Consider the following 7,819-nt stretch of genomic DNA (forward strand, 5'->3'; position numbering starts at 1 on the left):
CTCCGCTATCTGCCGCCAGGCGGCTCCGTGGAACCTCGTCAGTCGTGGGACGTCTGGATTCGTTTTAGTCCGTCTGCGCTGTGTTCGCAGCGTTCCGGCGTTCAGCCCTCCTCCCCTGTGCACGCATGTCCTTACAGCAGGCGGTTACACCGCCCCCTAAGCGGCAGATTGAGGATTTTGTGGAACGGATCGAAACAACTCGCTGCTGTCTTTATAGGGTTAATAGTCGAAGCCCAGCCCTCGGCTGGAAACGTCTGGTGAACTGTTCATTGCACTGACTAACAGCAAGAGACCAACAGTTGCAAAAATAGCCAAGTTTATTACTCAAACTTCATGCAGCAAATTACCAATTTGCAGTCACAAACTCCTCTACCACTTCTGCTCTCAAAAAGATTTAAGCTAAGCACAAGCTAGCTACAACCCATATAGAAAAACCATTCAGCAAAATTAAATGTGTGAAACAACTCAGGATTTGTACCCATGTTTTACATTCAGCTGGCAGCCGTTGTGAGCCTGATCCCCCAATACCAAAGACACAACAGGCATCAAGAATGTCAGTGTCAAAACGGTAACATTCGAATAGTTCCATTAAAAGCAACTCAACATCACAAAAAATTAAATGTGCCATAGTCAGTAACATACAGAATTTTCCACTGTGGCTGCAGTCAGCCACGTCTAGATGAGCTGAGGGCTGTCGGCTCCTGCTGACGCAACACCTGGCACTGGAGCCCTGCTTACCTGGGCTGCCATCCAGAAACCCAGATGTGAGGCTACAGGAGCTGTTCCTGTTCTTCATCACATTCTTTGATAGACCAAAAATTTTGGCATGTTTTAATTATACTCCTTCCTCACATCTTAAAACCTCCTCGAAATTACGTTAAGGTACATGTAAGACAAGGAAGTGATCCAAGAGAGCCAGCACAGCTTCCCCAAGAGCAAATCACACCTGTCCAGTCTTCAAAGAAGTGATGGCATCAACGGACAGAGGAAGAGCAATTGATGTCATCCACATAGACTTCTGGAAGGTCTTTGACATGGTCCCACATCACATTCTCATCTCAAAATTGGAGGCCAGTAGTGAGTGTTGTCCCCCAGAGGTCTGGCTTGGGACCAGTGCTCTTCAACATTTTTACCAATGTCATAGACAGTGGGATCAAGTGCATCCTCAGTAAGTTTGCTGATGACATGAAGCTGAGTGGTGCAGTTGATATAATAGAAGGGATGCCATCCAGAGGAATCTGGACAGGCCAAGTGCAATCCTAGATATGCTTGCAGACAGGGAGAATAACTCACTAAAAGCAGCTCCGTGGAGACGATGGATGAAAAGCTGGACACAAGACAGCAGTATACATCTGCAGCCTGGAAGACCAACAGTATCCTGGGCTGCATCAAAAGAGGGGTGGCTAGCAGGGAGATGGTGGGGATTGTTTCACACTGCTCTGCCCTTGCAAGTCCCCATCTGGAGTACTGCAAGCAGGCCTGGGGCCCCCAGCACAGAAAAGATGTGTAACTGTTGGAGAGGGTCCACAGGAGGACCACAAAGATGGACTGGAGCACCTCTACTATGAGGAAAGGTTGAGGGAGCTGGGGTTGTTCTTCCTGAAGACTAGAAGCCTCCAGGAAGACCTCATTGAAGCCTTCCAGTACTTGAGGAGAGCTTATAAACAGGAGGGAGACCATGTTTTTACACGGCTAGATAGTGACAGGACAAGGGGAAATGGTTTTAAACTAAAAGAGGGAAAATTTAGATTAGATTTTAGGAGGAAATCATTTACTCAGAGGACAGTGAGGCACAGGCTGGCCAGAGAAGCTGTGGTTCCCCATCCCTGGAGGTGTTCAAGGCCAGTTTGGATGGGGCCCTGGGCAGCTGAGCTGGTGGGGGGGAAGCTCTGCCCACGGGAATGAGTTGAAAGTAGATGATCTTTAAGATCCTTTCTAACCCAATCCATTCTATGATTCTATGATAAAATGAGGTAAACACAAGTCATTTTTTTAGTGCAGTCAGCATATCATAGGCGACACACTTCCATGTGTAAACAGTTTGTAGTCTTGTGGTAAAAGATCCTTAGAAAACACAAAGATGTTATTATCACTTATTAGAGCTGAACTATGTCTATTCTATTAACTTTTTATTTCATGACTTAACGGGTTATATGTGGTCTCTGATTACATCACATAACCTTTTTAACTGGAAAAAAAGTTCACAATATACAGGATAAAAAGAAGAATATTTTAGTCTGTTAGGAGGCCAAACTTTTACGGAGAATAAAGACTGAATCATACCCTATCCTGTCTCTCTGAGGTAGTCTTGAATGACTAGAATGATTGACTTGATACTGCATATTTATTTATTTATGCAGGATCTCTGATTTAAATGCTAATCTCTGAATTTTCTCTCATAAATATATGCAACTCTTCACTGAGGTTACTCTTCAGGAAAACAGCGGTAGCGTATCTGGTCCCTACTTCTCTACTTGTGTGGTAGAAGCACAAAGCAGACAAAAAGCTATTTGGGATCTATAGTACACAGCAGTCTGTGGGAGGAGCATGGCCAAACCTGTTCTGGTAATCCTTGGCTGACGAGACGTACAGTGCAAAGATTTAACCCCCAGTGGAAATCAAAACCATATGAAGCTGCTGGAAATTTCACCCAGAGATCAGCAGACAAGCCTACAGTCTGTGGACAAAAGCAAAAAAGGGGAGCAACATTGCTGTCAGTCTGGGGTTAATTACAAAGTTTAGTCTTCAAGCTTATTTGTCATATATGGTGCTACAGCTGGCTCACAATTATAGCTTTGTTTATCTCTGTGTATTTACTTGAGGCTTCTTGTTAGAAATAAAAAGAAAGCTGGGCCCCCAGTGCTAGGGCCTGAGATGAGCTTAGGCTGAGGATTATGTTCAGCTGCCTAGTGCAACCCCACCAGCAGTCAACAGGGTCTAACAGGCCTGCTTTAATCCTCAAACTATTGATCTACCTGTCAGTGCCCCAAAACCATGGCCTTCTGACTGAAAAGTACATTTGGAAGGATTTGGATGGACTCCAGAGGCTTTCAGCATGTCATGACACCAAGCATTTCTCGAGTACAGAGGAGAAACAGGTAATAAAGGTAGAGAAAAATTGGCCACAGTTAACTGCAAGGTGCAAGTTTTCATAAAGCTGTTTGAATTTCAGGGAAACCATGGTTGGTATTTTCTAATGATCAGAAAATGATGGGAGATTGCCCAACAAGGCAACAGGAACCCCACCTCTTCCTCAACTGTATAAGATACAGTCACAAAGTGTACATGAGAAACCATGGCTGCTTATGGCCACATGGCTCCTAGACCAGCCTTGGGCTCACCAATAGATCATTGCAAGAGCAGCACAGCACTAAAAATGTCTGCTCTTCCCACTGGGAAGAAGCGTGACTAGGATGTCAAGGGAGGTGATTCTGCCCCTCTTCTCTGCTCTCATGAGACCCCGCCTGGAGTACTGCATCCAGTTCTGGAGCCCCCAACACAAGAAGGACATGGAGCTGTTGGTGCAGGTCCAGAGTAAGGCCACGAAGATGATCAGAGGGTTGGAGCACCTCCCCTGTGAGGACAGGCTGAGAGAGCTGTGGCTCTTCTCTGGAGAAGAGAAGGCTCTGGGGGGACCTTATAGTGGCCTTTCAGTACTTGAAGAGGGCCTACAGGAAAGCTGTAGGGGAGGGGCTTTTTGTAAGGGCATGTAGTGACAGGATGAGGGAAAATGGTTTTAAGATAGAAGAGGCAGATTTAGACTAGATATTAGGAAGAAATTCTTTACTGTGAGAGTGGTCAGACATTGGAACAGATTACCCAGAGTGGTTGTAGATGCTCCCACCCTGGAGGTGTTCAAAGCCAGGCTATGGGCTTTGATGGGGCTTTGAACAACCTGATCTAGTAGGAGTGTCCCTGCCTATAGCAGGGGGATGGAACTAGATGATCCTAAAGGCCCCTTCCAATCCAAAGGATTCTATGATTCTACGGTTCTATGATAGTCTGTTTTTAATCAGCCATCAACAACACCTTCATTGGGAAAAAAAAAAATAAAAATAAAAAATAAAAGGAATATATATATATATTTTGCTTCTTTTCTCAAAAGTGTACTTCCTGGCAGCTTTCAAAGTGCAAAAGATAAATCGTTTTTTCCAAATAGCAGTTAAAACAAACATGAAACAGAAAAACTAACAAAATGCCACAAATAGAAAGGCAACAAGGCCTACTCCATCTAGATGAATGGACAGCCGTTAGAGCAATACTCAGAACATTAAAAAAGCTAGGTGTGGTGACAGTGAAAATTGCAAAAGAAAAAAATGTATTCCTTAAAGTGTAGCTCTCAATGTCTCTGCATACTTACGCACAGCTGTTAACATTTTGTCACTCTAAGAACAAGGCTCCACATCTGATTGATGCGGTGTATTCCACTGATTCCACTACACTGATTGATACAGTGTAGTCCAAGCTGAAGTTCTGGCCACAAACTAAAGTGCGTAGTTTCACAAAGAAAGTTTGTGACAGAGTGTAAAATACACATTTTGGTGATTAAGCTGCTTAATTAAATGGAATCTGTGTTAGCAAATTTATAAATAGATTTCCATCAGCTTTTCTCATTTCTGTGCCCCTGACCACACCAAGACAGTCCCTCTACAGCTATTTGCTCCAGTCTTCAGTCCTTGGAAGAACATACAAAAGACAGCAGTTTGGTGTGCTTGGAAAAAAAATTCAATTCTCAAATGGCATCTTTGACCACCTCAAACATAGCATTTCTCTTTTGGGAAGGAGTATGAAAAAAGCTGTTTCTTTCTCTCGAAATATGGAAAAGTATTCAAACATATTTGTTCTTCTTGATCAAAATGTAAGCAATGTAAACAGCAGTAACAATCGGCCCTACTACTCTCCTTACATATAAAGATACAGGTATACTTTTGCACAGAAGTGGGGTTTTTTTGCATGCCTTTCCCTTTCTTCCTCAGTGGCTCTATTTCCTAGATCTTTTCCTTTAGTACTCCTAGTAATCTCACCGGCCTACCTACATAAGCTCAGAGTTACAAAAAAGTATAAAGAAAACACAAGGAAATGTAAAGAGTGCAGAACTATAATCCTCCATACTTCCCCTGATGCTTCATTCCCGAACCAGGAGATGACCAGCTCACAGATACAGCAATACTCATCAACAGGCTACAGATACATTCTTGCTGACATGAGACTATGGTTACACTGATTGGTCCACTTCAGTTCCACAAGCAGGCTTGAGGCATGTCAGGCTTACGCCTGAATGGGATGCAGCAGGGAAATGTGGCTTTCCATTAAACTTTTTTTCCTTTTTGATAGCAGTACAAGAATGAATATTCATTAGCTCTTCCATTCGTGTCTTCTAATCTGGTATTTATAAGCTGTGATATATGTGTGATTATACAAGAATTCAATCTTACTCTTTTAATCATTAACTAGACAGCCAGTTTTCATGGAGCAGTACTTTTCCCCCTTGCATTACATGTTTTTAAGAAGTGGAACCATAATCATCTTCCTCTCTTACTCATCAGTGACATGATTATTTGCATTGCAATGCCTTTATATCCAAAAACTATGTTTCCAAAGTGGAGGCATAGATCTTGATAACACTTTGGTAAAGTGCTTCTACCCTAATAGAAGATGTAAACTTGTAATGTTATAGCAGGTTACTGCCAGCAGCTGTACTACAAAATTTCATTTAACAGAGAACGAATTCCACTGTAATGTAAGAATGTGGATCTATCTAAAATATTAGATAATGAAATGTGTTTTTTTAGGAATTACTGAAATCATTAAGTAGCTAAGTCTGGAAATCACATTACACTTACACATTATTCTTAAGGCTTTTGCATGCAAACAACTTGACTATAACTGTTATTACAAAATAAGGTAGATATCTTTCACCTGCATTTTGTGTGCAGATGCTGTTGTTTTTTTGTTGTTGTTGTTTTAATCATAGAACCATAGGATCATAGAATTGTTTCAGTTGGAAGAGACCTTTAAAGGTCATCTGGTCCAACACCCCTGCAATGAGCAGGGACCCCTACAGCTCCATCAGGTTCTCACAGACCCACCCAGCCTGACCTTGAGTATCTAAAGGGACAGGTCATCCATCACCTCTCTGAGCAACCTGTCCCCCTGCCTCACCACCTTTATTGTAAAAAAACATTTTCCTTATACCCAATATAAGCTTATAAAACTAACAAGTATACAGAGAAGTTAGGCTGGTCTTTAGAGAGCGTATAGCCGGAAAGATTATCACATTGGAAAGAGATAATCAGAAATGAATAGAAAAGCTTACCTGTGTCCTAGGCTCCCAGGAAAGGGAGAGCGAGAGAGAAAAAAAAGAAGAAAAAAAAAAAGAACAGAGAGAAACAATCTCCTGGAAGAGATCCTTCCTCAGTAGCAGTCAGTCAGCCCTTAAATGGGGTCTAGGAGAGGTGCAGCTTCATGTCATAATTCAATAGTTCCCATACAAAGCTCTTGTTTATATAAACAGAAAGCATTTAAGTGGATTTACTGTGGTATGAGTCATACTAATGAAATCCAAATTAAATGCTATATAAGAGTCCATCTACTTGGACAATCAGAATGGAGTATTTACCATGATGAAAGGACTCTGATGGGAATCCTAATGAAACACCTTCTCCTCACCTCTGATCTCTTCATTCACACCATTGCTTCATTGCCATTGTGTTGGTTTCAACAGCCACCCTGTGAATTGTCCCTTACCTTAATACTGTACTGCCATTTCTCGACATTGCCCTCCTCTACACCTTTTTCACCAGGCTCCTTCCATAGAGTGGCAATATTTATTTGCAATATGCACGTGTGTGTATATATACGTATGCTTTTTTTTTTTTTCAGAAATATTACTTATATTCTACGCACATTTTTGCATGTGATAAATAGACTCAGATTTTTATATGAAGAGTTGCATCCTAATTCTCCGGTTGCTACTAAAAGAGCTGCTTGATACTTCATTTATAAATAATCTTTCCCCATTTTGCTACAGTCTAAAAATACAGCCAGCGTTGCTGCACTGATCATCAGAAATACTTCTAAAACTTTTCCTATTACAGAACCACATTACATCACTAGTGTATTTTAAGATGTCGTTAGAAACGATTCAGATGCAGAATTAATTGTGATGAGTTTTTTTTCCCTGATTCCTACATTTAAAGGACCATGGCACCTCCTGCATATTTAATGAAGATCTTCCTAAACCAAGTATAAAGTGCCAAGGCAGGAGGCTGCAGAGGTGATTGTGCTGCCCTGCTGTGCTGGCGCATACATGCACACAGCATCCTATCCTGCACGGGTGTGATGGATGGCTGTGGCTGAGCTCTGTGCCTGAAGGTGCTCCCTGCCATCACGTCGCTCCCTTTTTGCCAAGAGCATCCATCTGCACTTCTATTTCACCATTCACCCTGTGATGCCTGCTTCCATTCCACTGCTCTCCATCCTGGATGGTTGTAATAGCAGAAGCGAACGCAAGCAGTGACTGTGAGCTTCTCGAGGGAGAAGTTTAAGCTTCTTGTAATCGAAGCCAAAGTTTATTCTGCCGCTGCCAACGCCCGTGAATTCACATAAACACGTACATACGAGCACGGAGAGCTGACAAGCGGGCAAGGCTCGGGCCCTGAGGGACGATTCAGGGGCCCAGGGTCGCCCCGCACAGCCTGTGGACGAGGAGGACCAAGCAGCCGAGCCCGGGAGCCGCCTGGCTGTACCGAGCAGCGCGGGAAGGCGCTGCGCCTGAGAGCCGCAAACTTCGGTACCCACCGCCAGCAGCCCTCGCCCG

The 7,819-nt window shown here is 43.0% G+C and overlaps 1 protein-coding gene across 1 annotated transcript in view; it reads right to left on the minus strand.

Annotated features, from left to right (window-relative positions):
- The window catches only part of MRPL39 (mitochondrial ribosomal protein L39), a 9,378-nt gene extending 9,327 nt beyond the window's left edge, over positions 1-51 (minus strand). The window contains exon 1 of the mRNA XM_031556655.1: positions 35-51. The gene's annotated coding sequence lies outside the window, so the exon portion shown is untranslated. The remainder of the gene's footprint in view (positions 1-34) is intronic.
- Between the last annotated feature and the right edge of the window lie 7,768 nt (positions 52-7,819).

Source organism: Meleagris gallopavo, chromosome 1, assembly GCF_000146605.3.
Source record: "Meleagris gallopavo isolate NT-WF06-2002-E0010 breed Aviagen turkey brand Nicholas breeding stock chromosome 1, Turkey_5.1, whole genome shotgun sequence".
NCBI lineage: Eukaryota > Metazoa > Chordata > Aves > Galliformes > Phasianidae > Meleagris > Meleagris gallopavo.